The sequence below is a fragment of the Pleurodeles waltl genome, chromosome 4_2 (genome assembly GCF_031143425.1).
Source record: "Pleurodeles waltl isolate 20211129_DDA chromosome 4_2, aPleWal1.hap1.20221129, whole genome shotgun sequence".
In the NCBI taxonomy this organism is placed as follows: Eukaryota; Metazoa; Chordata; class Amphibia; order Caudata; family Salamandridae; genus Pleurodeles; species Pleurodeles waltl.
This window is the reverse complement of record NC_090443.1, coordinates 623,679,218-623,706,969: the sequence shown is the minus strand read 5'-3', so window position 1 is coordinate 623,706,969 and position 27,752 is coordinate 623,679,218. Positions and strand designations below refer to the sequence as shown.

Sequence of the window (27,752 nt, the reverse complement as noted above, 5' to 3'; positions counted from 1 at the left end):
CTCTAGGCACCAGGGCAATTTTTTTTTTGTGTTTTTTTTTTTTTTGTTGTTTCTTTTTTTAGAGATGGGGAGCGACCCATCAGGCAAGGGTCGCTCCCCTGGGGGGGCAAATTGTATTTAGACCATTTCTGCCCCCCTGGGGGCAGATTTGTCAATTTTAGGTCAATCTGCCCCCAAGGGGACAGAAACCACTAGGCACCGGGGATTTGTTTTTTGGCGCCAATGTCACGCAGGGGGAGCGACCCCGTAGGCAAGGGTCGCTCCCGGGGGGGGGGTGGGTGTTGGGGGGGCAAATTTATTTTAGGCCATTTCTGCCCCCCCGGGGGGCAGATCGGCCTATTATTAGGCCGATCTGCCCCCCGGGGGGGGGGGGGCAGAAACCTCTAGGCGCCAGGGGAATTTTTCATTTTTTTCTTTTTTTTTTTCTTTTTTTTTTTTTTTTAGAGATAGGGAGCGACCCATCAGGCAAAAGTCGCTCCCCTGAGGGACAAATTGTATTTAGGCCATTTCTGCCCCCCTTGGGGGCAGATTGGCTGATTTTAGGTCAACCTGCCCCCAAGGGGGCAGAAACCACTAGGCACCGGGGATTTGTTTTTTGGTGCCAATGTCACGCAGGGGGAGCGACCCCGTAGGCAAGGGTCGCTCCCGACGGGGGAGGGTGGGGGTTGGGGGGGCAAATTTATTTTAGGGCATTTCTGCCCCCCCCCCCCCCCCCCTGGGGCCGGCTGAGCTACAGGCCAAACACCACAGGTAGGCACCTTGCAAAAAACACCTCTGTTTTCTGTGAAAAATATGTTGTGTCCACGTTGTGTTTTGGGCCATTTCCTTTTGTGGGCGCTAGGCCTACCCACAGAAGTGATGTACCATTTTTATCGAGAGACTTAGGGGAACGCTGGGTGGAAGGAAATTTGTGGCTCCTCTCAGATTCCAGAACTTTCTGTCACCGAAATGAGAGGAAAAAGTGTTTTTTGGGCCAAATTTTGATGTTTGCAAAGGATTCTGGGTAACATAACCTGGTCAGAGCCCCGCAAGTCACCCCATCTTGGATTCCCCTGGGTTTCTAGTTTTCAAAAATGCACTGGTTTGCTAGGTTTCCTCAGGTGTCGGCTGAGCTACAGGCCAAAATCCACAGGTAGGCACTGCTTTTTATAAAAAAATGTGATGTGTCCACGTTGTGTTTTGGGCCCTTTCCTTTCGTGGGCGCTAGTCCTACCCACACAAGTGAGGTATCATTTTTATCGGGAGACTTGGGGGAACGCTGGGTAGAAGGAAATTTGTGGCTCCTCTCAGATTCCAGAACTTTCTGCCACAGAAATGTGAGTAACATGTGTATTTTTAGCCAAATTTTGAGGTTTGCAAAGGATTCTGGGTAACAGAACCTGGTCCGAGCCCCGCAAGTCACCCCTCCTTGGATTCCCCTAGGTCTCTAGTTTTCAGAAATGCACAGGTTTGGTAGGTTTCCCTAGGTGCCGGCTGAGCTAGAGGCCAAAATCTACAGGTAGGCACTTCGCAAAAAACACCTCTGTTTTTTTCCAAAATTTAGGATGTGTCCACGTTGCGCTTTGGGGTGTTTCCTGTCGCCGGCGCTAGGCCTACCCACGCAAGTGAGGTATCATTTTTATCGGGAGACTTGGGGGAACGCTGGGTGGAAGGAAATTTGTAGCTCCTCTCAGATTCCAGAACTTTCTGCCACAGAAATGTGAGGGACATGTGTTTTTTTAGCCAAATTTTGAGGTTTGCAAAGGATTCTGGGTAACAGAACCTGGTCCGAGCCCCGCAAGTCACCCCTCCTTGGATTCCCCTAGGTCTCTAGTTTTCAGAAATGCACAGGTTTGGTAGGTTTCCCTAGGTGCCGGCTGAGCTAGAGGCCAAAATCTACAGGTAGGCACTTCGCAAAAAACACCTCTGTTTTTTTCCAAAATTTAGGATGTGTCCACGTTGCGCTTTGGGGTGTTTCCTGTCGCCGGCGCTAGGCCTACCCACGCAAGTGAGGTATCATTTTTATCGGGAGACTTGGGGGAACGCTGGGTGGAAGGAAATTTGTAGCTCCTCTCAGATTCCAGAACTTTCTGCCACAGAAATTTGAGGGACAAGTGTTTTTTTAGCCAAATTTTGAGGTTTGCAAAGGATTCAGGGTAACAGAACCTGGTCCGAGCCACACAAGTCACCCCTCCTTGGATTCCCCTAGGTCTCTAGTTTTCAGAAATGTACAGGTTTGGTAGGTTTCCCTAGGTGGCGGCTGAGCTAGAGGCCAAAATCTCCAGGTAGTCACTTTGCTAAAAACAGCTCTGTTTTCTGTGATGTGTCCACGTTGTGTTTTGGGGCATATCCTGTCGCGGGCGCTAGGCCTACCCACACAAGTGAGGTATCATTTTTATCGGGAGACGTGGGGGAACGCTGGGTGGAAGGAAATTTGTGGCTCCTCTCAGATTCCAGAACTTTCTGCCACAGAAATGTGAGGAACATGTGTTTTTTTAGCCAAATTTTGAGGTTTGCAAAGGATTCTGGGTAACAGAACCTGGTCCGAGCCACACAAGTCACCCCTCCTTGGATTCCCCTAGGTCTCTAGTTTTCAGAAATGCACAGGTTTGGTAGGTTTCCCTAGGTGCCGGCTGAGCTAGAGGCCAAAATCTACAGGTAGTCACTTTGCTAAAAACAGCTCTGTTTTCTGTGATATGTCCACGTTGTGTTTTGGGGCATATCCTGTCGTGGGCGCTAGGCCTACCCACACAAGTGAGGTATCATTTTTATCGGGAGACGTGGGGGAACGCTGGGTGGAAGGAAATTTGTGGCTCCTCTCAGATTCCAGAACTTTCTGCCACAGAAATGTGAGGAACATGTGTTTTTTTAGCCAAATTTTGAGATTTGCAAAGGATTCTGGGTAACAGAACCTGGTCCGAGCCCCGCAAGTCACCCCTCCTTGGATTCCCCTAGGTCTCTAGTTTTCAGAAATGCACAGGTTTGGTAGGTTTCCCTAGGTGGCGGCTGAGCTAGAGGCCAAAATCTACAGGTAGTCACTTTGCTAAAAACAGCTCTGTTTTCTGTGATATGTCCACGTTGTGTTTTGGGGCATATCCTGTCGCGGGCGCTAGGCCTACCCACACAAGTGAGGTATCATTTTTATCGGGAGACGTGGGGGAACGCTGGGTGGAAGGAAATTTGTGGCTCCTCTCAGATTCCAGAACTTTCTGCCACAGAAATGTGAGGAACATGTGTTTTTTTAGCCAAATTTTGAGGTTTGCAAAGGATTCTGGGTAACAGAACCTGGTCCGAGCCCCGCAAGTCACCCCTCCTTGGATTCCCCTAGGTCTCTAGTTTTCACAAATGCACAGGTTTGGTAGGTTTCCCTAGGTGGCGGCTGAGCTAGAGGCCAAAATCTACAGGTAGTCACTTTGCTAAAAACAGCTCTGTTTTCTGTGATATGTCCACGTTGTGTTTTGGGGCATATCCTGTCGCGGGCGCTAGGCCTACCCACACAAGTGAGGTATCATTTTTATCGGGAGACGTGGGGGAACGCTGGGTGGAAGGAAATTTGTGGCTCCTCTCAGATTCCAGAACTTTCTGCCACAGAAATGTGAGGAACATGTGTTTTTTTAGCCAAATTTTGAGATTTGCAAAGGATTCTGGGTAACAGAACCTGGTCCGAGCCCCGCAAGTCACCCCTCCTTGGATTCCCCTAGGTCTCTAGTTTTCAGAAATGCACAGGTTTGGTAGGTTTCCCTAGGTGGCGGCTGAGATAGAGGCCAAAATCTACAGTTAGTCACTTTGCTAAAAACAGCTCTGTTTTCTGTGATATGTCCACGTTGTGTTTTGGGGCATATCCTGTCGCGGGCGCTAGGCCTACCCACACAAGTGAGGTATCATTTTTATCGGGAGACGTGGGGGAACCCTGGGTGGAAGGAAATTTGTGGCTCCTCTCAGATTCCAGAACTTTCTGCCACAGAAATGTGAGGAACATGTGTTTTTTTAGCCAAATTTTGAGGTTTGCAAAGGATTCTGGGTAACAGAACCTGGTCCGAGCCCCGCAAGTCACCCCTCCTTGGATTCCCCTAGGTCTCTAGTTTTCAGAAATGCACAGGTTTGGTAGGTTTCCCTAGGTGGCGGCTGAGCTAGAGGCCAAAATCTACAGGTAGTCACTTTGCTAAAAACAGCTCTGTTTTCTGTGATATGTCCACGTTGTGTTTTGGGGCATATCCTGTCGCGGGCGCTAGGCCTACCCACACAAGTGAGGTATCATTTTTATCGGGAGACGTGGGGGAACGCTGGGTGGAAGGAAATTTGTGGCTCCTCTCAGATTCCAGAACTTTCTGCCACAGAAATGTGAGGAACATGTGTTTTTTTAGCCAAATTTTGAGGTTTGCAATGGATTCTGGGTAACAGAACCTGGTCCGAGCCACACAAGTCACCCCTCCTTGGATTCCCCTAGGTCTCTAGTTTTCAGAAATGCACAGGTTTGGTAGGTTTCCCTAGGTGGCGGCTGAGCTAGAGGCCAAAATCTACAGGTAGTCACTTTGCTAAAAACAGCTCTGTTTTCTGTGATGTGTCCACGTTGTGTTTTGGGGCATATCCTGTTGCGGGTGCTAGGCCTACCCACACAAGTGAGGTATCATTTTTATCGGGAGACGTGGGGGAACGCTGGGTGGAAGGAAATTTGTGGCTCCTCTCAGATTCCAGAACTTTCTGCCACAGAAATGTGAGGAACATGTGTTTTTTTAGCCAAATTTTGAGGTTTGCAAAGGATTCTGGGTAACAGAACCTGGTCCGAGCCACACAAGTCACCCCTCCTTGGATTCCCCTAGGTCTCTAGTTTTCAGAAATGCACAGGTTTGGTAGGTTTCCCTAGGTGGCGGCTGAGCTAGAGGCCAAAATCTACAGGTAGTCACTTTGCTAAAAACAGCTCTGTTTTCTGTGATGTGTCCACGTTGTGTTTTGGGGCATATCCTGTCGCGGGTGCTAGGCCTACCCACACAAGTGAGGTACCATTTTTATCGGGAGACTTGGGGGAACATAGATTAGCAAAACAAGTACTATTGCCCCTTGTCTTTCTCTACATTTTTTCCTTCCAAATATAGGAGTGTGTGTAAAAAAGACATCTATTTGAGAAATTCCCTGTAATTCACGTGCTACTATGGTCACCCCGGAATTCAGAGATGTGCAAATAACCACTGCTCCTCAACACCTTATCTTGGGCCCTTTTTGGAAATGCAAAGGTTTTCTTGATAGCAATTTTTTACTCCTTATATTTCAGCAAATGAATTGCTGTATACCCGGTATAGAATGAAAACGCACTGCAGGGTGCAGCTCATTTATTGGCTCTGGGTTCCTCGGGTTCTTGATGAACCTACAAACCCTATATATCCCCGCAACCAGAGGAGTCCAGCAGACGTAACGGTATATTGCTTTCGATAATCTGACATTGCAGGGAAAAGTTACAGAGTAAAACGTAGAGAAAAATTGATGGTTTTTTCACCTCAATTTCAATATTTTTCTTTTTCAGCTGTTATTTTCTGTAGGAAACCCTTGTAGGATCTACACAAATGACCCCTTGCTGAATTCAGAATTTTGTCTACTTTTCAGAAATGTTTAGGTTTCTGGGATCCAGCATTGGTTTCATGACCATTCCTGTCACTGACTGGAAGGAGACTGAAAGCACAAAAAATTGCACAAATGGGGTATGCCCCAGTAAAATGCCAAAATTGTGTTGAAAAATTGGGTTTTCGGATTCAAGTCTGCCTGTTCCTGAAAGCTGGGAAGCTGCTGAGTTTAGCACCGCAGACCCTTTGTTGATGCCATTTTCAGGGGAAAAACCACAAGCCTTCTTCTGCAGCCCCTTTTTCCAATTTTTTTGAAAAAAACGAAATTTTCACTGTATTTTGGCTAATTTCTTGGCCTCCTTCAGGGGAACCCACAAAGTCTGGGTACCTTTAGAATCCCTAGGATGTTGGAAAAAAAGGACGCAAATTTGGCTTGGTTAGCTTATGTGGACAAAAAGTTATGAGGGCCTAAGCGCGAACTGCCCCAAATAGGCAAAAAAGGGCCTGGCACAGGAGGGGGAAAAGGCCTGGCAGCGAAGGGGTTAAAGCATTTATAGAAGCCATCTTGGGGTTTGAGCCAATTAGTATTAGACGTTACCTTTCTCACGTCACTCTTGACTAAAATATCTTTCATGGATGTTCCTTTTCTGTATGTTATAACAGGTTTATTGCTTATTTGTTCCCCAATCACAGGATCACTCTTAAGCATGTGCCAATGCTTTTGTAGCAACTTTCTCATCTCCAAGTGTGCCATGTTGAAAGTGGTTATAAACCTCGTTGTATTCTCTAACTTGTTCAATCTCTGTCCTGTTCTGTTACATGTCCTAGATACTCCTCCGTCTTGTCTAGAAAATAGAAGCAAATCCCTGGTACGTGATTTTACTTTTCTCACTGCCCTTTCTAATATGGGTTGAGAATATCCCCTATCATGTAATCTGTAAACCATTTCTCCTTGTACCTCTTTAAAATTTTGCTCTGTGCTCCAAATTCTTTTGGCCCTTAGCAACTCACCGAATGGGATATTATCAATCAATGATTGTGGATGATAACTAGTGGCATGCAGAATACTATTGCCGGCTGTTGGCTTTCTATATAATGTTGTTTCTATTTTGTTATTGACAATCATTATTTTCACATCTAAAAATTCAATCTCATAATTATGGACTTTCCCAGTGAATCTTAAATTACAATCATTTATGTTGATCTCTTCCAAAAACTGTGTAGCAGTACTCATATCACCTTTCCAAATTATAAAAATATCGTCTATATACCTTAACCACAAAACCATCTATATATGTGTATGTTATTCTATGCTTAACATGTTCATAAGTCATTGCATAGCTCCTAGATAAGTTGTTATATTAGATACTTATGAATCCCTGCTCTCGTTTTATATCACACTGATCAAATGTTTTATTATCATAAGCATTTCGCTATTTAAAAATTGAGGAAAGATATATAAATGTTAGAAAAGTACACTTATTAATTAACTTCAAATATTACAAATCTTGAAAGTCTGTGTTTAAACAATACTACTTTTCTTCTCATATTATACCCATTATTATATCCCTTCAACATATATTCCCTTACTATGTATTTAAATATCTATTTATTTATTATTCTCGTCCTACTGTACTACAGAAAAATTAAATAAAAATATATAAAATACAATCTGTAAATAAAATTCAAATTATAAATAAATAAATTAAAGTAAAATAATAATAAGAATAATGAATAAATAAATTAAATAAAAATAAAAATAATGATTAAAAAATGTATATATATATAAAATTATAAATAAATAAAAATAATATGAATTTACTCTCTTGTAAGCTTTACTTTGTCTACCCATCACCATATGTAATGTATCTATCAATCTATCCTCCATCCCCACTCTGACTCATCCCAAACCCATTCTACTACTTTTATCTCCAAAATAACCCTGCCTAAGCTCTTCCCCCCTCTCCCACATCTAGCTCACCCAAACCTCAGTTTACTACCATGATCTCCCTAACAACCATACTAAATTCTCCCTCATTTCTCTCACCTTAGACTCATCCAAAGCCCCTCCTGCTAATGTGATCTCCCTAACCTTTTCCATAGATTCTTCCCTCCTCCATCTCCCCTCTACTCAACCCAAGCCTCATCCTATTACTATAAACTCCCAATTAACACTTCTGGATACTTCCCTCCTCTATCCCTCCATTACTCTAGCCAATCCAACTAACAAACCCACATATTCTCTGCTCAAATTAACTCATAATAATACTAAAACTCTACTCATATTTCTCTATACTAATCCACCACTAATTCCTTTTGGGTTCCGGAATAGGGTGCTACTTGCTGAAAAGCGCTTTGACGACTCATCAGAGGTAGTAAGTGCTATATAAATACATTACAATACAATACAATACACAAGTACCAGAACGGATTTATAGTCACTGCATTAACACATGGCTATGAAAAGTGCCATAAAAGAAATTCTACAAACAAGTGGCTCATATATTTAAAAAAAGTGGCATACTCTAAAAAAGTGTGCTCTCACAGAGACTAAAAGTTATCTCACTGTGTAGATTCAGCTACATTTTCCATCAATGGACATAAATATAATTAAAATATGTAATTCTACATATCGACCTGGGAACATGTTAGAAAAGTGACAAAGTTATTTCCCACTTAATATTCAAAACCCGATTTAAATGTGAATCGTGTTTCTGATAAACTGAGTGGAAAATTATTATAAATTGTACTATATGCTGCCTGAGTCAGAACCGTCTTAACACCAGTTCTGCCACTCATAATACCTCTGAGTTTGAATGTACATCCTTATCTGAGCTTACAGACTTGGCTCAGAAGTCAATGGCCTTCCATAGCACAGGAAGGTGCCTTTGTTGTTAAGTGCTGACCACTTAGCAGGGATTAGCTGTATATTAGGGTACAGTAACAGCTGCCCAGAACATATTTGGACCAAGGAAAACGACACCTGAAGAAGACGACAATGCGGGCAGAAAAAAAGATCCTGCCTCTTGCTGAAAGAAGAGAACTTACTCAGTGAGTCCTGATTGCTACTGGCATCCAGGGAGTGGAACTACTTTCCAAGGGTCCGGTGGTCAGCATTCTGTTTGCCAGTTCGTAAAGCTGAAGGACTCCTGAATCCAAGAGGACCCAGCTGACCTCAGCTGTCCCGACAATACAGAAAACTTTGCTGGTGGGAGACCTGGTGCCTAGGTGTCTGTCTTTGGAGCTAGGGGCTGAAGGACTGATCAGAAAGAATTTTCCTTGCAGTTGAATTAAGTGGGACCTAATCATTGTTTCCATCGCTGGAGAAATGGGAAAATGTCCTGAGGTTTTCTCAGAGAGGTTGTACCCAAGACAGCATAAAAACCAGGCTCCTGAAGCTAAGAACTGCTTGCCGCACTAAAAACGGGTTCAGTGGGATTTTACAGGGAAGGTATCTGGCCTCATGGAGACAAGCAAAGTTACAGCTTCTGGGCTTGCCCAGCTGGACATTCTGAGAACCAAAAAAGCCACAAAGTTTGAAGAGATTTCCTTGGACTGGGGCAAGGCTGCAAATCTATCCATCCAGCTATGTCCCATGCTGAGCCTTTGGTGCCAAAATCAACACCTTTAGTTGGAGCTCAATGATGAAGTGTCCAACTCCAAGAAACCATTGACAGCTGCAGTCTTGGACGTTGGTCCACTGGAACTGTGTGTACAGTTGTTTTTCAATAGTGCTTTACTTTTTCCTGGCCGCTTTTTGCCTTCAAATTTAAAAATGCATATATCCCATTCACCTTACTCTATTTTGAAGATCTCAATGTCCTTTTAATAGCTTTCCTTTGTTTCTAAATTGGTTTGGAAATGTATTGTGCTTTTTTCTTGACTTCAAAATTCCAGTGCATAAGCTTAACACATACGTCTCTGGGGACTGCATACTGATTTTGCTTAGCTACCACAAGCTGAGCAGAGATTCTCTCAGAATTGTGTTGTGACATAACCAGACTGTTTTTATTCAGTTGCCAGGGTCCACACTCACAAATTAGAGAATAACTGCTAAGAAAACTATTTTGCTGTTGTTATTAAATATACAAACAGGAGAATGCTGTTTAAATCAATGGAAGGATCATCTCTCACCCCAGGCACTATTATTAATCAGACACAATAAAAAGAAATCACAGCATTCAACATATCAATGCACCTGTTTTTCAAATTAAAATGTGGCTGTGCAAGATGTTTTGAACTAAGGAATTACCAGAAATAGGAATCAGCTGTCATTGTGTTACCTCTAAGGAGTAATTATCCAATTGTGTGACCTGTAGATTAACAAAATCCCTTTTTGTCTTTTGTTCAAATTATCAGGTTGTGCAGGGCATGCCACCTCAGTGCACAAAAAAGTAATGGTAGATGTAAACTGGAAATTGGATTACAAAAATTCCATAAAGTCTCCATAATGTTAAAAAAAGACACAGCAATGTCTACATATTACCTTTGCAAAATGCACGTGGAAGTGCTGGTCAGAGATCATCAGCTTTCTTGAATACACTTCATCATCCCCACATTATTCTGCAAAAGAGAGGAACACAAGGGCATTTTTATTGAAAATGAATATCACAATTGTGGTTTTAATATTAGAAAAACTGTTACTTCAGATAAAAGTCTACATACACTTAGGATGAAACTGATCTAAACCCTCCATGCAATATATGGACATTGTCCACCAGTCACTGTCCAGGTGGTCTGCTCTTTACTATTTTGCTACAGATATTGAGAAGGTTTTATCTGGTGCACTTCTGAGGCTCTTAGTCTAACGACAGTTTATTCCAGCAGTGACAGTCAATTGTTCAAATTTCTTGACCTACACACATATGTTAAAGGAGTCAGTGACGTTTGTACTAACACACAATTGCAATTTGTTTGGCTTACAAATCGAAGACACAGGAATGAAACTTCATTCACCACATTCTAGGCTTATGATAGGTGAAGACTGGCATGTGCCCTGGTGTCACCATTGTACCGGCATGCAATCAGGGCCAGCTTTAGCGCTGGTGGTGCCCGGTGTGACAATCTTCTTGGTGCTCCCCCTCATAACCTCCTCTTTGGACTCCCTCACTACCACACGGCAAAAGCCCCCCTCATCACTTCAAGCCCCTCTCAAACATACAATACATTTGTTTTAAAGCTCTGGTAAAGGCTGGCTTTACTAATCCTCTGAGCTATCCACATAAAATATAGATCTGTTCTTTGCAGCAGGCATATTAACACACTGCGCTACTTTATGGCGATTCAAAACTGCCAGTGGACAAAACTCTAATCTCTCTTGCTAGCAGAAACATTAGTCACTAGAGTTATCTCGACATTTTAATCGTTGACTGAAAGTTGGACACACAAGGAATTTTGCAGCAGGTGATTTTACATGGTAAGGTAAATCGTAAGATATTGCTAAGTATAGTGCAACCCATGAGGTCAGTGTCCCCCTCCAGTTCAGCACCCAGTGTGGTTGCACCATCTTAAAACTGGCTCTGCATGGAATGACCTACATGCTGGGATGCTGTAGTAAAATAGGTATGTTTGACCACTGACTTTGTGTTGCATCACTTTGCATTTGGATTAGTTATTCAGTGTTCACCAATTGCAGATTACATTTTGTATTCAGTTTAGCTGCCTATTAACTTTATTGTGGCGTTAGACATTGCAGTTGAGACATTGCAGTTGAGCTGTGTTTTTCCACATGTTAAACTGTGCTTGTTTTTCGTATTTCTTTCTCACTAACCACGGACAGTTAGTCAGTTAGCATGATAAGAAAGTAATTTTTCTTTTTTCAGTGCAGGGAATGGTGTGGCCTTGGGAGGAGAGCCTTCAAATGTTGGCCAGTTTTCAAAGTTTTTCTTCCAACTCTGACCAACAGTAGCCAGCATGTTTGAATATTTCTCTTTCATAGGAGAGTTTTTTCTAGAAAGCCCTTTCGGTTCTTGCTCAGTAGCAAGGGAATTTCCAAGACCTCGGTCACAATTAGACGTCGAATGTCGCAGTTGAATGGGGGTCATCTTCTTGCTGGCATGAGAAAGATGAAGAGCTTGGCAGGCCCTATGGTGATGAGCTTTTACTTTATTCTTTGCTTTGCAATTATGCTATACTATAATCACATATATTTGCTGTGTACATTGCAGTTGAGAATCATTTTTATATATTTTCCTTTCACTGCTGTGATATTTTTAAACGTGTGCTTTTGAACTACTAATCTCATTTTTTTAGGAACCTCGTGCTGAAGTAATAATAAATGTCTTCTTTAAACTGAGAAGTGCATTCCAGAGATTTTTGTCAGCTTGGTCATTAGTGAAAGCAAAACAGATGCCCGCTAGATATCGATTATCAAAGTAAACAAATCATCACATCCAAAATACTGAAAGGTAAGTTTCGGTTTTCTTGACCTAATTCCACACATATGTACCTAGACAATATATATCGTCAAGGTATGTAGATGTGGAGTTATGAACAGTAAATGTGTGCTTCATCTATATGCATTTATCTTTCAATATTTTGTTTGTCCATATTTTGTCCACGATAATCTTGTACCATGAAACTCACAGCCTTGATATTCAGTAGTACAGCACCACATGCTGCATTTTTTCCCATTTTGAAACAGGAATGGGCATTAATTCCTGTTATCTTAAAACATGATTAAAATGGAATTGAGGTATTCCGTGGGCCATATGCTAGTAGTTGTATCACAGAATGCCAATTACAAAAATATCATCTGACATAAATATCAAGGGCTAAATATTGTTTACAAGAATATCGACCCACTGGTGCAGATTTTCTAAAGCTAACTGTGATGGGGTGATATTTCTCTAAACAATGTGTTTAGATCACACTCTTTTTGTAAGGCGATATTTAGACCGCAATATTTTGGTACCATACCATGCTGGCAGCATACTCAAATTCCTTAATATATTTTGTAGGTGATAAGTTAATCACACAAATATAGAAAATATCTGCATGGAATAGTGTCCTATACGTTTTGAGGAAATGAGGCAAGGTAGATGCAATTGTTTCACTGAATCATCACGTTTTTGCTTCCTACAGATCTGATGCTCTCTAAGTTCAGACAAAGAAAATACTCAATATGCAATTAAAGGATGTCCTTGAAGAACTAACCAGTGCCTCAAGGGCAAGTGGAAGCTGCAATATATTTTTAGAGAATGAGTATAAACAAACCGTGTTCTACATCATTACTAGACCAATTTGTACATACAAAGCGCATTTAGTTAGCATACATAGAGTCTTAACGTAATGAAATCAGTTAGACAACATCACCCAGTGGCACAGAATTTCTGGTTGTATCCGGCCATTGACAGGGAATTATTATGCATTGTTTTTTTAATCTAAATTATAAGGTAGAACCTGGGAGAACAGACTGTGTCAATATTAAGCCCGGTTAATTGTGAACAAAGGGCTCCATTTTAAATGGAGACATAGAACAGGAGGAGAGGCTCCATGTATTCTTAGTTTATTTACAACCTATATACAAATTTTATTCAGTTTTATTTTAATAACCAATATGGGAAACCTATTATTTCTTCAACGTCGTACTAAATTATGTTGTATGAAAACGATTCTTCAGAGGGAATCAGCTATGCAGTTTAACAATTAACCACCCTAATATGTTTAGTTAAATGGATTAATCAATTAATAATATTTCTATACTGTAATTGTACATTACTTTTTATTTCCAGTTCAGCTCCTTGAAAAAACAAGATTTGTAGGCATAGAGAACAGGTTTCTGTCTATATGATGCATGGGATAAACTACATTTTGAGGGTCATTCTGACCCTGGCGAGCAGCGGACGCCGCCCGTCTGGCGGGAACCGCCAAATGGCCGCTCCGCGGTCAGAAGACCGCGGAGGCCATTCTGACCTTCCCGCTGGGCCAGCGGGCGCCCGCCAAGGGAGCGCCCGCCGGCCCAGCGGGAAAGGCTCTGCAACACAGAGGCCGGCTCCGAATGGAGCCGGCGGTGTTGCAGGGGTGCGACGGGTGCAGTTGCACCCGTCGCAATTTTCACTGTCTGCAATGCAGACAGTGAAAATCTCCCTGGGGCCCTGTTAGGGGGCCCCTGCACTGCCCATGCCAGTGTCATGGGCAGTGCATGGGCCCCCAGGGGCCCCACGACACCCGTTCCCGCCATCCTGTTCCTGGCGGTAAAAACCGCCAGGAACAGGATGGCGGGAAGGGGGTCGGAATCTCCATGGCGGCGCTGCTTGCAGCGCCGCCATGGAGGTTCTGCCCAAGCAGGGGAAATCCGGCGGGAAACCGGCCGATTCCCTTTTCTGACCGCGGCTTTAACGCCGTGGTCAGAATGGGCAATGAAGCACCGCCAGCCTGTTGCGGTCGCTCTGATTCGTTTCCTCCTTTCCATGTCAGATCGCGCACGGCCCCTTGACCATTCTTTTTACAGGCAGAGCGGAGTGTTGCTCATAATTTAGCAGCATTGCCACTTCATATGTGGGGCACAGAATGCATCCGCACACCTGTATGCACCTGCTGGAAGCAAAGGAACACGTCCTCTTTTTACTTCTGGTGCCACGCATGCGCCCGGACATTCCGCTCTGCTTTCAAGTGTTTTTCTCTGATCGCATCGCATGTATCATGTGCAACGTGTGCTGCTTAAGCTTCAGTCCCAAGAGCGCCAGGCAGGGAGAAAAAAACAGTGTAGGGCTTTGCCTTAAGGGTTTGTGCAGATGCTCCCTCCACATTAAAAGCTTTGTTGCCTCATTTAAGCTTTTTTGCTTGCTGAACCTGCTGTGCTGCCCCCCCTTTGAAATCCTCTGGCCCTCCTAGTCTAAATAATGGCGTACTACATTGAGGAGGAAGATTATTATCAAGAGACTCCCAGGAAGTGAGTGAAGAGCATCATATGGAGGAGAGATTAGTTGAGGCCTTGGGCTGTCATGTTCAAGACTCAGTTAACCAGGCTCTAATTAAGGCACTGAAGCCTTTTACTACCCCCTTGATGAGGTATGGTCACCATGAGCTCAGGGGACGGTCCCTTGTTCCGAATATGTCTAGGGATGACCGAACATCTGATTTGGGCCTTGCCCAACAAGCCTCTATGGGTCGTGCATAATCGGCGGAGGATCTTGTGCAGATGGTTGTGTCAGTGCTAATGGACCATTAATATGATCCATTATCTTCGTTAGGAGCCTCAGGCCCTTCTCCGGGACTCTCCATCATCACACTTGATGCCTCACAGTGGGCCTCCTCCCATTCTTCCGATTCAGATCAAGATTATACAAAGCCATCGGGTAAACGCAAACCCAAATCCAGAAATATTGAAGAAGATAGCCAGACACAGAGAGATTTGTCCTTTGCTCCGGAATCCATTATTCATCCCCAATGCACAGAGTGGGATCCTTGTGCCGAAGTGGCACACTATGTACAGGACAGAATTCGGAAAGGCTTTAATCGAGATGTCTACAGTACCTTATAGTCTGAATGCCCACGCCCCTCATTACTGGGTAAAGTAGCGTAAACACATGAATTGGACCCCAATTTAGCGACCTTTATAAAAAAAGTTCAAAAAGGACCCCAAGAAAGGCTTGGAACGAGCATGGAAAGGCTGTCAAGACAAATTGCTTGACATTTCCATTCCTATCATAAAGATATTAGAACTAGCGGAACAAGCGAAAGAATCGAATTCTCCATTAGATGTTGAGGTGATCTTGGAGTGGGCTCAGAGGACCATGTGTCTGTTGAGCAATGGCAACTGCATGATGTCTACTGAGCATAGACGTTTGTTTCTGATGAGGATTGATCCTAAGTTGGTGGAGTTGGCACCTATCAAGACTGTAACAATGGCAAATGGCATGTTGTTTGGTGAGAAATTTGTGAAGGACTTCGGGAAAGTATGTGACCACCTTTTTGGCCTTAGACAAGGCCCAAACATTGATGAAGAAAATGTTCAGTGGAGGCCTTTTTGTCCGGTCTGGGCCGCTTCAGCGGTCCAGTGCCTGGCCGTGGATATTATCCCAAAGGGAACAATGCGGTTCCTATACCGCATCTGAATTCTATCATTCCAGATCTAGAGTAGGCCGGGCCACGCTTTCAGAGGCAATAACCAAGGTGGTTTCTCTGCAGCAGATGGCACTGCAACAGGTGAAAATCATTCAATTTTCAGAAGTAATTCTGGGGGAATGATACAGGGATATATGTTTGGGAGACGATTTCTCAAGATCCATGGATCTTGCAAACTGTTCAGGGGTTCAGGCTAGATTTTTATGCCTCTCCCAAGCAATCCACTCCCCCTCAAGATATTCATTTTTCCCTGAAAGACAGCAGTTTCATAGATCTAGAAGTCCCCGCTTTGCTTCACAAACAAACTATAATCAAAACAAATCATCATCCTTCGGGTTTTGTCAGTTCAATCTTCCTGGTCCAAAAGAAAGGCGCAGGCTCCCGTCTAGTACTCAGTCTTTGAGATTTCAACTCCTGGATGGTCTATTGTCACTTCAAGATGGAGGGTATCCATCTTCTAACAGAACGTTTACAAGAAAAAGATTATCTGGTAAGTCTAGAACTCAATGACGCTTACCTAACCGTTCTAAATTAAGGAGTGCATCGAAGGTATCTGCAGTTCTTCTGGGGAAGTCAATGCTACAAGTTTACCGTCCTCCCCTTCGGCCTGTTGTCGCCCCTTGGTGTTTTACCAAGCTTTTGAGGCCAGTGGTTCAATTCCTCAGAGAAAGAGAAGTTTGCCTCATCAACTACCTGGACGATATCCTCATCATGGCCCAATCAGTGGAGACCGTGCTGATGCATTTGTCATGGACGATGCAACTTCTTCAGGATCTGGGTTTCCTCATCAATCCAAAGAAATCTATCTAGATTCCGTCCCAAACCACAGAAGTTTTAGGTTTCCAGGTAGATTCTATCAGACTGCAACTGTTGTTGCCTCTTTGGAAGAGGACCTCTATCAAGAAAGAGTTGAGGAGAGCCCTTGTCTCTCTGACTATATTATTGAAGGCCCTGGCTCAACTAGTGGGTCTTCTAGCCTCCTCCATCCAGGCGTTCTTCCCAGTACCCCTTCACTATTGAGTGCTGCAGCGACCAAAGATCTTACATCTTCGCAATGGTCTGTCGTACTTCGAGCAGATCCTATTATCCAACGAGGCCAGAGCGGAAATAACCCGGTGGTTAGATCATATGGATGCTTGGAATGGCAGGGCAATATTTACAGCCACTCCAGAAGTAGTGGTAGAGTCAGATGCCAGTCTTTGGGGCTGGGGAGCTCGCTGCAGCTCGGTATAATACGGGAGATGATGGTCCTCTCTGGAGAAGACACTCCACATCAATTGCCTCGAGCTGCTAGCGGGGGCCTTTGCGATTCGGTCTCTCTCCCCTCACAAAGCGTGTTGTTGTATTCGGCTTTGCATAGACAACATTTCAGCAGTGTGTTATATACATTGTATGGGGAGTACCAAATCTCAAAGTCTTGGTAACGATAGCCAAGGATTTCTGGGAGTTTTGCCCCCAACATTGGATTTTTGTGATGGCGGAGTACATTCCAGAATGGTCCACCCTGGTTCCAGACTGGAACTCTTGCTTTCTGAGAGATGGCAGTGATTAGAAAATGGACCCTCTGAAGTTTTCCAGTATGAATCGGTTCTGTGGTCCATGTTCAGTCAACCTGTTTGCTTCACGGCTGAATGCTCAGCTGCCCCAAAGTTTTAGCTGGAGACCGGATCCCTTAGCAATGGGATCAGATGCATACCTTCAGTCATAGGAGACAGGACTCTTATAAGCCTTTACCCCGTTCTCCATGCTTCAGAGTACTCTCTGAGGTGAGGAGACAAACAGATGAGATTGTTTTGGTGACGCCTTTGTGGAAGGGTCAACTTTGGTTCCCTGTGGCAATGGCACTGTTGTGTGCTCATCCAATATGCATTTCCTCTCATCCATTTCTGTTGCTGGACCCAGCAGTGTTACCTCATCCGCTGATAATGACAGAGGAGTTGTGCTCATGGCATGGAGACTTTCCGGGGACATTGGCAAATGCCAGGAGTTTCGGAAAACATTTTATTTTTCTTGTCTCAATCCTGGGCACCTTCCATTCACAAATGATGTGAGTCATCTTGGAAGAGATGGACAGGTTGCTGTGGTGAATAATGTATTAATGCTTAAACCATTCTGTGACTCTGCCTGCTTGTGGATTAACTGTCTGGGTCAGTTTGACAGCTGGGCTCTTTGCACCTCACCTATAGACAGTGACACAAAGGGAGCTGGGGTGTAGCCTGCATATCCTGATGAGCCATATGTGCTGGGAGGTAGGGGGGGAGTGGTCAGCTACACCTGAATGGGTTGTACCTGCTCTCACACAATGCAGTCTCCAGGCCCCTGGTGTGTGTCTGGGGCCTGGCCTGGGCAAGGTAGGATATTACAAACAAAAGAGACTTTCCTTTGAAATTTGCCTACTTCAAAGGCAGAAAGGGGTATAATTATTCAACCCAAAACCCCTGAAAATTAGATCACTTCTGGAATCAAGAGGAAACTCTACCAAAGAGAAGAGCTGAAGAGCTGAGGGGAAATGCTGCCCCTCCTGTGACTGTGCTTTGTTGGGCTATCCTGCAGTTGCTGCTTCTGCCTGTGAAAGGGGACAAAGACTGGACTTTGTTGTGCATTCCTGCTTGAGAAGAATCTCCAGGGGCTTGAACTGAGCTTGCCTCCTGTTGTTGAATTCTCAGGGTCATCAAAAACTTCCCCTGCCAGCACCCGGACTCTCTGCTGAGACTCCTGCCCTGCCAAGTGGTGCCCTATCCAGTCCCGGGGCCCTTGAGAGGGTAAGTTGGCAGACAAGAATTGGAAATCCACACACCGAACACTTTGCTGCGAAATTTTTGATGCACCTTCCACAACGAGGCTGATAAACAACACACCGCTGCCTGTGCAGCCAAAATTGACGCTCCACCTTCATCGCAGCTGGGAGATCAACGCATCACGGCTTGAGAAACGAAGCGCAACACCCGCTTATGGAGGGTGATAACGATTCAAACCCCATGCAGCGTGGTTTTCTGATACCGTGCAAATGGATTTTTAAAGCATCGTCCCTGGGTGTCCAAGTCAACCTGACTCAGCACGGATACAAGGTGCCCCGTCTGGGAATTGACACATCACTCTCTTGCAAGGGAGAAAAACGATGCATCGCTGACCCGACCGGAAAACAAAACGACACACTGGCTCACTTGCGAGAAAAAGGATGGACCCATCGCTACCCTTTTCTGATGCATGCTCACCCGTGCGGCTTTATTCTTTACGCTAACCAGGTACTTTGTGTAACAACAGCATTCTCACTGTTTTCTAAGGATTAGGGGCCAGATGTACGAAGCCTTTTGCATGTCACAAACTGCGAAAAACGCAGTTTGCGGCATGCAAAAGGCCGAACGCGATGCTCATCCTCAAATTGCGAGAATTTGGGGATGCGACTCGCAAATAGGAAGGTGTGTTCCCTTCCTATTTGCGAACGCATCGCCATGTTCAGTTGCTTTGTGACCGCGAATGCGGTCGCAAACCAACTCGCAGTTACCATCAGTGTCACACTGGTGGTAACTCATTCGCAAAAGGGAAGGGGTCCGACCGGAAAACAAAACGACACACTGGCTCACTTGCGAGAAAAAGGATGGACCCATCGCTACCCTTTTCTGATGCATGCTCACCTGTGCGGCTTTATTCTTTACGCTAACCAGGTACTTTGTGTAACAACAGCATTCTCACTGTTTTCTAAGGATTAGGGGCCAGATGTACGAAGCCTTTTGCATGTCACAAACTGCGAAAAACGCAGTTTGCGGCATGCAAAAGGCCGAACGCGATGCTCATCCTCAAATTGCGAGAATTTGGGGATGCGACTCGCAAATAGGAAGGTGTGTTCCCTTCCTATTTGCGACCGCATCGCCATGTTCAGTTGCTTTGTGACCGCGAATGCGGTCGCAAACCAACTCGCAGTTACCATCAGTGTCACACTGGTGGTAACTCATTCGCAAAAGGGAAGGGGTCCCCGGGGGACCCCTTCCCCTTTGTGAATGCCGAAAACAATATTTTTTCAGAGCAGGCAGTGGTCCTATGGACCACTGCGTACTCTGAAAAAAATGAAACCAAATGGTTTCGGAAGTTTTTTCATTTTGCAACTCGTTTTCCTTTAAGGAAAACGGGCTGCAAAATGAAAAAAAAACTGCTTTATTGAAAAAGCAGTCACAGACATGGAGGTCTGCTGACTACAGCAGGCCACCATCCCTGTGAGTGCAGGGACTCGCTATGGGGTCGCAAACTGCGACCCACCTCATGAATAATGATGAGGTGGGTCTTTGCGACCCCATAACGAGTCGCAGAAGGTGTCTGAGACACCTTTCTGCATCCCATTTTGTGAGTTGCAAATTGCGAGTCGGTCAGACTCGCAATTTGCAAGTCTCAAAATTTTAGTTTACTACATCTGGCCCTAAGACTCTTATTCTTTTGAAAATTCATATCTTGACTTGTGTATGTTGGATTTTTGTTGTTTTGGTCTTGTTTGATTTAGATAAATATTACCTATTTTTCTAAACGTGTGTGTTGTCCATTTTGTAGTGTTTTCACTGTATTACTGTGTGTGTTATTACAAATACTTTACACATTGCTTCTGAAGTTAAGCCTGCCTGGTCGTGCCAAGCTACCATGGGGTGAGCGGGGGCTAACTGAGTGTGATTCTCCTTTACCCTGACTACAGTGAGAGTCCTTGCTTGGACAGGGGGTAACCTGACTGCCAACCAAATACCCCATTTGTAACAGGGATGACATATGATTGGACAGTGATATGGACTAATGGGAATGTTGGGAAACGTAGTTTTCTGTTTAAAGTTTTTTCATTGGCTGTTGTTTTTGGTGCAGTAAAGAGAGAGAAGCATAGTCCTCGCCTCCGTGTCCTTAATAGAACTGAAAATTCTTGACGCCAAAGCTAGAAAACTTTTTATTCACTCTGACAATACAAAAAGTCTTATTGAGTGAAGTCCTTTCAGAATTAGAGGTATTACAGATCGTCAAACTGCACTATAATGAACACTGATTCACCAAAACGCCAATGTGAGTGAAAGTAACATCATATGCCGGAGACGTTGTGGGCCCTAGACCAAATGTTGTCAACTCCATGACACAGACACTTTGATTATCGGTGTATTTGGCCTGGGGTTGTGTGTGGAGGGAGGCGGGGCCTTGCGGTGTGTCATCAGGTGACTACAATGCACTCTGGCCACCATCACGAGAATAACATCACACTTCCTGTCCCAGACATAGCCATTCAAAAGCTTTACATTTCCTACTAAAGAAATAGGTCAATGGCAGGCAGTGGAACCTTCTCAGAGTATATTGGCAGTGGGAGTCCTGTTTACTTTTGCTTCATTACAGTGCCGCCAAAACAAATTTTACACTTAGATTGCTACCACCAATGTTGCATCACTGAAATCATAGTAATTGTGAAAAACCCAAGCATTAGACAAAGAACAACTGTAGTAAATGAGCCGCGCCAATTCTGTTTCAGTAGTATGTGTGCAGAGGTGCATTTTGCAGTACATCGTCCAAAGTGAAAGAGTTGAATGGTTTTGTATTGTACTGTCATTTACATATATCACATTTTCCATGTAAGAAGCCTTTTTAATGGCCACTAAATTTGCATCAGTCATGCAGTTTTACTGTTAATCCTATATGGCAATCAAACTATAATAAGTGGAAATCCGGGTTCAGTGCATATTTATCATTTGCGAATCGCACCAGTAACGTATCTTGGCTTGTTGTGAACTTATTCAAATGTTTGTTCCATCACATTTCTGAAGTACAGAAAACAAATAATATGCCTCATTTGTATTTTCCATACTTCTGATATATTTTTAAATATTTGTGTATATCATTTACACTTATTTACATTGTATTGTGTGTCAGAAATCATTTGAAACTCCGTGTACTACAGCAAGATTGTTATTTGGTTTAAATAAGAAAATTCCACACTTTTCTGTCAGAGAAAGAAAAAGTAAGTACTAATCCCCGTGTTAAAGGTATAAGCAGCGATTTGCAAGAAGTCATTACAATGGGCCTCTGCCTTTGAACAAACATATTTGACAAGATAAAAATAAAATGTTAAATGCGTCTTTATAGCTCGTTCTACTTTAGACCTCCAGTTAAATTTTTTGGGGGTGCTGCAGGCCCTCCTAAATCCCTACTTCCACCAACTCTGGTTCATGACAACACCTTGATGAACCCTGAGACCAGGGCTAGCAAGGACAATGACAAGGGTGCCAAAAGTGAAATCCGGGTATAGCAACTGCTACCCCTGGCTATACCACATTGACATCCATGATGCATTGTATAAACGCAAATTCAAAACCTAATGTGCTGTACATATGAGTACAATGCAAATAGGTCTGTATTTAGCCTCTAAATTTGTAACGAAAAATCCCAATATGTGTATAAATGGTCATAATACCTCCGGTAGTTATCCCTAAGGGAGCCATTCATTGCCATTTAGGTACCGTTTCTTGGAGGAGAACATCACACTTCAGACACCAACACAGTGGGAAGCAAAACTCACTATCCTGGTACACATGACTCCCAACCAGAACTAAGAGAATTACAGCTTGTCTGGCTAGAGCCATGTATTCCATGTGTAGTATTGGCTTTAGGAGGTTATAACAAGCATTGGCAAATCCAAAACATTTCCCATATGCAAGAACTGTTGTCTTTGCCAATGTCTTTTAGCCATGCTGTACACCAGTGTGGCTGTTGTTCAGCGTGGTGTGGGGAACAGTGGCGTGGAGGAGAGTGGCATAGAGTAAAGTGCCATAGAGTAGGGTAGCATAGAGAAGAGTCACGAAGTGTAGGGTGGTGTGAAGTAGAGTCGCAGGGAGTAAAGTGGAGTTAAGTATAGTGGAGTGGCATGGAGAAGAGTGTCATGGCATGACATAGAGTGGCCTAGACTGGCATAGAGTAGAGAGATATAACATAGGGTGGCATAGAGTAGAGTAACACAGAGTGAAGTGGGGTAAAGTGAAGTGGCATAGAGTGGATTGTGGAGTAGTGTAAAGCAGAGTGGAGTGGCACAAAACAGAGTGGTGTTAAGTGGTGTGAAGGGGAGTGACATAAAGCAGAGTAGCATAAAGTGGAGTAGGCTAGAGTGGCATATAGTGGAGCGACGGTTCGTAGTGAAGTGGCATAGAGTGGAGTAGCGTACAGTGGCGTTGAGTGACATGGAATATAGTAGAGTGGAAAGGCATGGAGTAAAGAGTTATGGAATGGGGCAGAGAGGCATGGCATAGGGTGGCATGGAATAGAGTTGCGTAGACTGAAGTGGCATAGAGTGGAGTTTGCAGTGGAGTAGAGCAGAGTGGAGTGGCATAGAACAAAGAGGTATAGAGTAAAGCTGCGTAAAGTGGCATAGAGCTGAGTGACAAAAAGCAGAGTGGTGCAGAGTAGAGCGGCACAGAGTAGAGTCATGCAGAGTGGAGTGGCATCTAGTGGAACGGTGTATAGTGGCGCAAAGTGGCGTGGAATGGCATAGAGTGGCGTGGATTGGTATGGGAAAACATGGAGTGGTGCTTTTGAGTGGAACTGTATTGGATGGAGTGATGTAGAATGGCATGGGGTGGAGTGGATTAGAGTGGAGTGGTGTAGAGTGGAGTGGCATACACTGGCATAGAGATGAGTGGTATAGAGTAAGTGGCATACCTTGGAGTGCAGACTGGCAAAGAGTAAAGTGAAGTGCAGTGGAGTAGAGTACAGTGGCGTAGAGCACAGTGGCATAGAGTACAGTGGCATAGAGTTGGGTGGTTTAGAATTGCACGGTGTGGCACAGAGTGGCATAGAGTGAAGTGACATAGATTGGAGTGGAAAGTGGTGTAGAGTAAAGGAGAATGGCATAGAGTGGAGTACTATAGGGTAGAGTGGCGTAGAATGGACTGGTGTAGAGCAGCAGTTCTTAAACTGTGGGCCCTGGACCACTGAGGGTCCACAAAGCCTACTTAGGGGATTTGCGACTGCTTATAAAATTAAATAATATTATTAGACTAATGAGGTGTGAATAAATAAAGAAGCAAAACATAAACTTGAAAATTTAAAAACGTTCTGTAGCTGTGAAGAAATTTGAAACTAGAGGCTATAAATTTAAGTGGGTATCTTTGTATTGATTTGTTGAGCAGTGCAAGTGCATCAAACAGAATAAAGCAATGAACGATGGGTGACCTCCATTGAATTGAAAAGGCTTCAACCACTGTATTAAAATGTAAATTTATGTTAGATTTGTTTGTCAATTAAATCAAATATTTCACCATTTGTACATTTGTTTGATGAATGCATGTTTCTGTATATTGTTTTTCAGTTCAAAGCATTGAACTTGCTAAGGCTGGGGTCCCCAGCTTCCAATAACAACTCACTGGGGCTCCCAGGTTTCAAATAAAGATTTAATAGGGATCCCTGAATTCCAATAATGATTAAGTGGAGTACACAGAATTCAAAAGGTTAAGAACCACTGGTGTAGAAACGGAGTGGTGCAAAGTTGAGTGGCATAGAGTGGAATATTGTAGAATGGAGTGGTGTGAGAGACACAGAGTGTCGTAGAGAGCTGCAGAGTGGTACAGTGTGGAGTGGCATTGAGTGATGTAGAATGGAGGGGTGTGGAATGGCCTAGAGTGGCATGGTGCAGAATGGCATGGAGTGGCATGGAGTGTCACAGAGTGGCATGGAGTGTCACAGAGTGGCAGAGCATGGAGTGACATGGAGTGGTGTAAAGTGAAGTTGCATGGAGTGGCATGGTGGGGCCCAGATTACCATGGTGTATCACTATGTGGATTGGAGTGGAGTAGAGAGGGATAGAGTAAAGTGGCATAGAGTACAGTGGTGTAGAGAGGAGTGGCATTGAGTGAAGTGGTGAAGAGTGAAGTCTAGAGTGGTACAGAGTAGAATGGAGTGGCGTAAATAGGAGTAGAGTATAATAGTGTGAAATAACGTGGCACAGAGTGGACAGGCATAGAGCGCAGAAGAGTGGAAGAGAATTGAATGAAGTAGAGTGAAGTAGCGTATAGTGCAGTAGAGTGGCATAGAGTGGAGTGGAATGCGGAGAGTGGAGTGGAGTAGAATGGAGTGGCGTGTGACAGAGTAGAGTAGAGTGGAGTTGCGTAGAGTACTGTAGAATGGAGTGGCATAGAGAGGAGTGGTGTAGAGTGGAGCGGCCTAGGGTCAACTGGCACAGAGTGAAGGTGGTGTAGAGTGAAGTGTAGCATGGCATAGAATTGAGTGAAGTGGCATAAAGTGGAGTAGTGTGGAGTAGTGCAGATTGCCTTAGAGTGACATTGTGTGGAAAGGAATGGCGTGGCATGGACTATTTTGGTGCAAAGTAGATTAGAATACAGTAGAGTGAAGTGAAGTAGTCTGGCATGGCATAGAGTGGAGTGGCATAGAGTGGAGTTGCACAGAGTACAGGGGAGTGGCGTAGAGTGAAGTGCCATAGAGTAGAGTGGAGTGGAGTAGTGTAGAAAGGAGTGAAGTAGAGTGAAGTGACATTGAGTAGAGTCGCATAGAGGAGAGTGGAGTGGTACAAAGTAGAGTGGCATAGAGTGGAGTTGCATGGATTGGCATAGAGTGGAGTAGTACAGTTGTAGGTTTAAGTAACTTGCACAAGGAACAAACTTAAAATTAATGCTAACATAGTCCTTAATGACGTAGAGGGAGGTAGTATTGGTTACACTACTTTACGCAAAGATTGTTAGACGGGAAGGAATAGGTTCCAACCCTTATAGCCCTCGTAGATTTTTGGCCTTTTGGCCCACCAAGTGTGTCTATATAAGTGTTTCGATATTTGCTGTTATGAGTGGTTTTCACCAAGTCTCACTCACTCACTGCTTACTCTGGCAAAATGGGTTTGAGTGCTAACCACCACCGCCTGCTTTTTTTTTAAAAAGGGTCCACTCCTACAAAGCGGAAGTAAGAGGCCAGGGGTGAGCAGACCTCACAGAATTTTATCCCAAATAAACTCTGCAAATTTCCACAGGCGTCCGCCACAGGGCCAAAAATATGCCGCTCGAGCTGCAATTTAGTGGCAATAGCACAAGAGGGCTGAAAAATCAGCACGAATGACACCATGCATTGCACAAGAGCACGCAGCCATTTGAGTTGATTTTGCTGCTGCTGGAGTAGAAAATGACATTCGCGACCTCCAGCATTAGAAAATCACACAAGGGGACACTAAATTTTGCTTGCCATCACCAGTTCATATTTTCTGGAGCCTCACAGAGAGAAATTCCACCACGTGGCAAATGGTAGAATATGGCCGGAACTCCGTTAAAGAGTAACATGGAATGACAAATTCCACCAATTCCGCAAGCGAAATGAAACATTCCACCCACCCCTCCTCTAGGCTGGTTGCACACAGTCACATATGCACAGTATGCATACACCTATGTAGGTTCAGCAAGTGGGATGATTGATTAACTCAGCCTCGTACCAGCACACAGATAGCCTTGCACAGTCTGGACCTTTAATAAATTGTTTTTAGCCTGTTCAGCCTTTATAATCTGATTGATCATTCAAAATGAAATATGAATATAGTATAAGGGAGTAGTGCTTCACTGAAAGAGTTTAAGTGTATTTACACTGTAGGCAAAAGATGCACTGAAGTATAATTTCATATTGGCTGGGCATAGAGAGAAGTTCAACATGAGCTTCTCTAGGAAAACAAGGGTCCAAAGGGCATTAATCATAACTGCACTCCTTCATGTAATTTAAGTTTGGTCATATTTTGCTAAATCAGCCCTTAACTAGATTTGGGCTTTGAACTACTGAGCTGGGCCACGTTAATTAATCTGCTGGCCAGTAGGCAGATGAAAGCCTTACCCAATTAATCGGCCCATCTGGAAGAAATTAAGCATGCTCTTGGGCGGGGAAAGGGACAGAATCTACATATAGTAAATACGCTCAGACTGCCTGACAATCCAGGAAATGCCCTGCCCAGGAAATTAACAGCAGAGAAGTCAAACCTCTGGCTAAAGTTTCTTCAGCAGTTCACTTTGAAGTCTGGTGAGAAGGAACCAGTTTTGCAATGGTAGGTAGTGACAGGGCTTAGAGTTCTCAGAAGGCTGTAACCGGTAACCACTTGAAGTCACCATCTTTGAAAGTTCAAAGATGCTGTGCAGCAAGAAAGGTACACAGGTCAAGTGATGATCTGCCAATTTTTGATTGGGCAGAAGTGCGTGCCCACATTCTGGAAGTTTCCAACCTCACTTAATAACCTGTGCACAAGAGGGAAACATTGAGAAGCACTGGTTAATACAGGACTCCAAGGAAGGATTGACCAATGGTGGATGGACCACTGTCTAGACTCGTAAGACAGCCTGGATTTGTACTGACTTGGACTCTGTGGATCTGTCTCTCCAGTGCCAGTGGCACTCCTCCAAATTCCATCTGATGGACAGTATAGGGGTAGGCTTGTTGGAAGACCCTGGAGGACAGGGGTCACCTGGGGGGTCTCTGGACTGGTCCTGTAGAGGGAGGACAACCAAAGGAGGACCTCTTGACTCCTGCTGGCCACATACACATCCTGCAAGAAGTCAGGAGGTGGCAGGACCTGGGAAATGCAGGAACAAAGGTAACGTGTCCTGAGAGCTTCAAGATGCTGCTGAAAAGTCAAAAGAAGTACCAGGAGCCTAGTCAGAAGAGCATGTCTTTGGCGTGAGGAACTAAAGGGCAGGGCCTGAGCTCCCCGTCACCCGAAGGAGACCAGTGAAATAAAAGCTCATGCAAAACACCACAACGTTTAACAGGCCACAAGGTCAAAATGGATAATCCTTGTGGCTAGCATCTGCCACCAGAAGCTTAATGCTCATCCAATTGAGTACCACAGGGCTGGAGAAAACAATGTTTGAGTAGGTCCTTTTCTTTTTGGCCTGTCTGACGGGATCCTCTTGGGCAGCCAGGCCAAAGAAAAGGTGTCCACATCACATTGGCTCTGTCTGGGACCCCTGGAGAGCCAGTATGAATGCAGTTCCCTCCAGGGTACCAACTAGACTAGGGATCCGTGTGGCCCAGGAAGAAGATTGCTCTGGAGGTATGCATGCAGTACTCCCCTTCATTTTAATTCTACACCCCCAGGGAAGGCCAACACCATGGAGATAGAGTGGAGCACCTCTAGGTTCTGAATCAAAGCTCCGAGGTGGGGCAGAGAGG

General features: G+C 44.2%; 1 protein-coding gene across 2 annotated transcripts in view; it reads right to left on the bottom strand.

The window, feature by feature from the left end:
* TTLL7 (tubulin tyrosine ligase like 7) overlaps positions 1-27,752 on the bottom strand; it is a 950,867-nt gene that overhangs the window by 705,992 nt on the left and 217,123 nt on the right. For both annotated transcript variants that reach the window (XM_069232204.1, XM_069232205.1), the window contains one exon: positions 10,021-10,097. The gene's annotated coding sequence lies outside the window, so the exon portion shown is untranslated. The remainder of the gene's footprint in view (positions 1-10,020; positions 10,098-27,752) is intronic.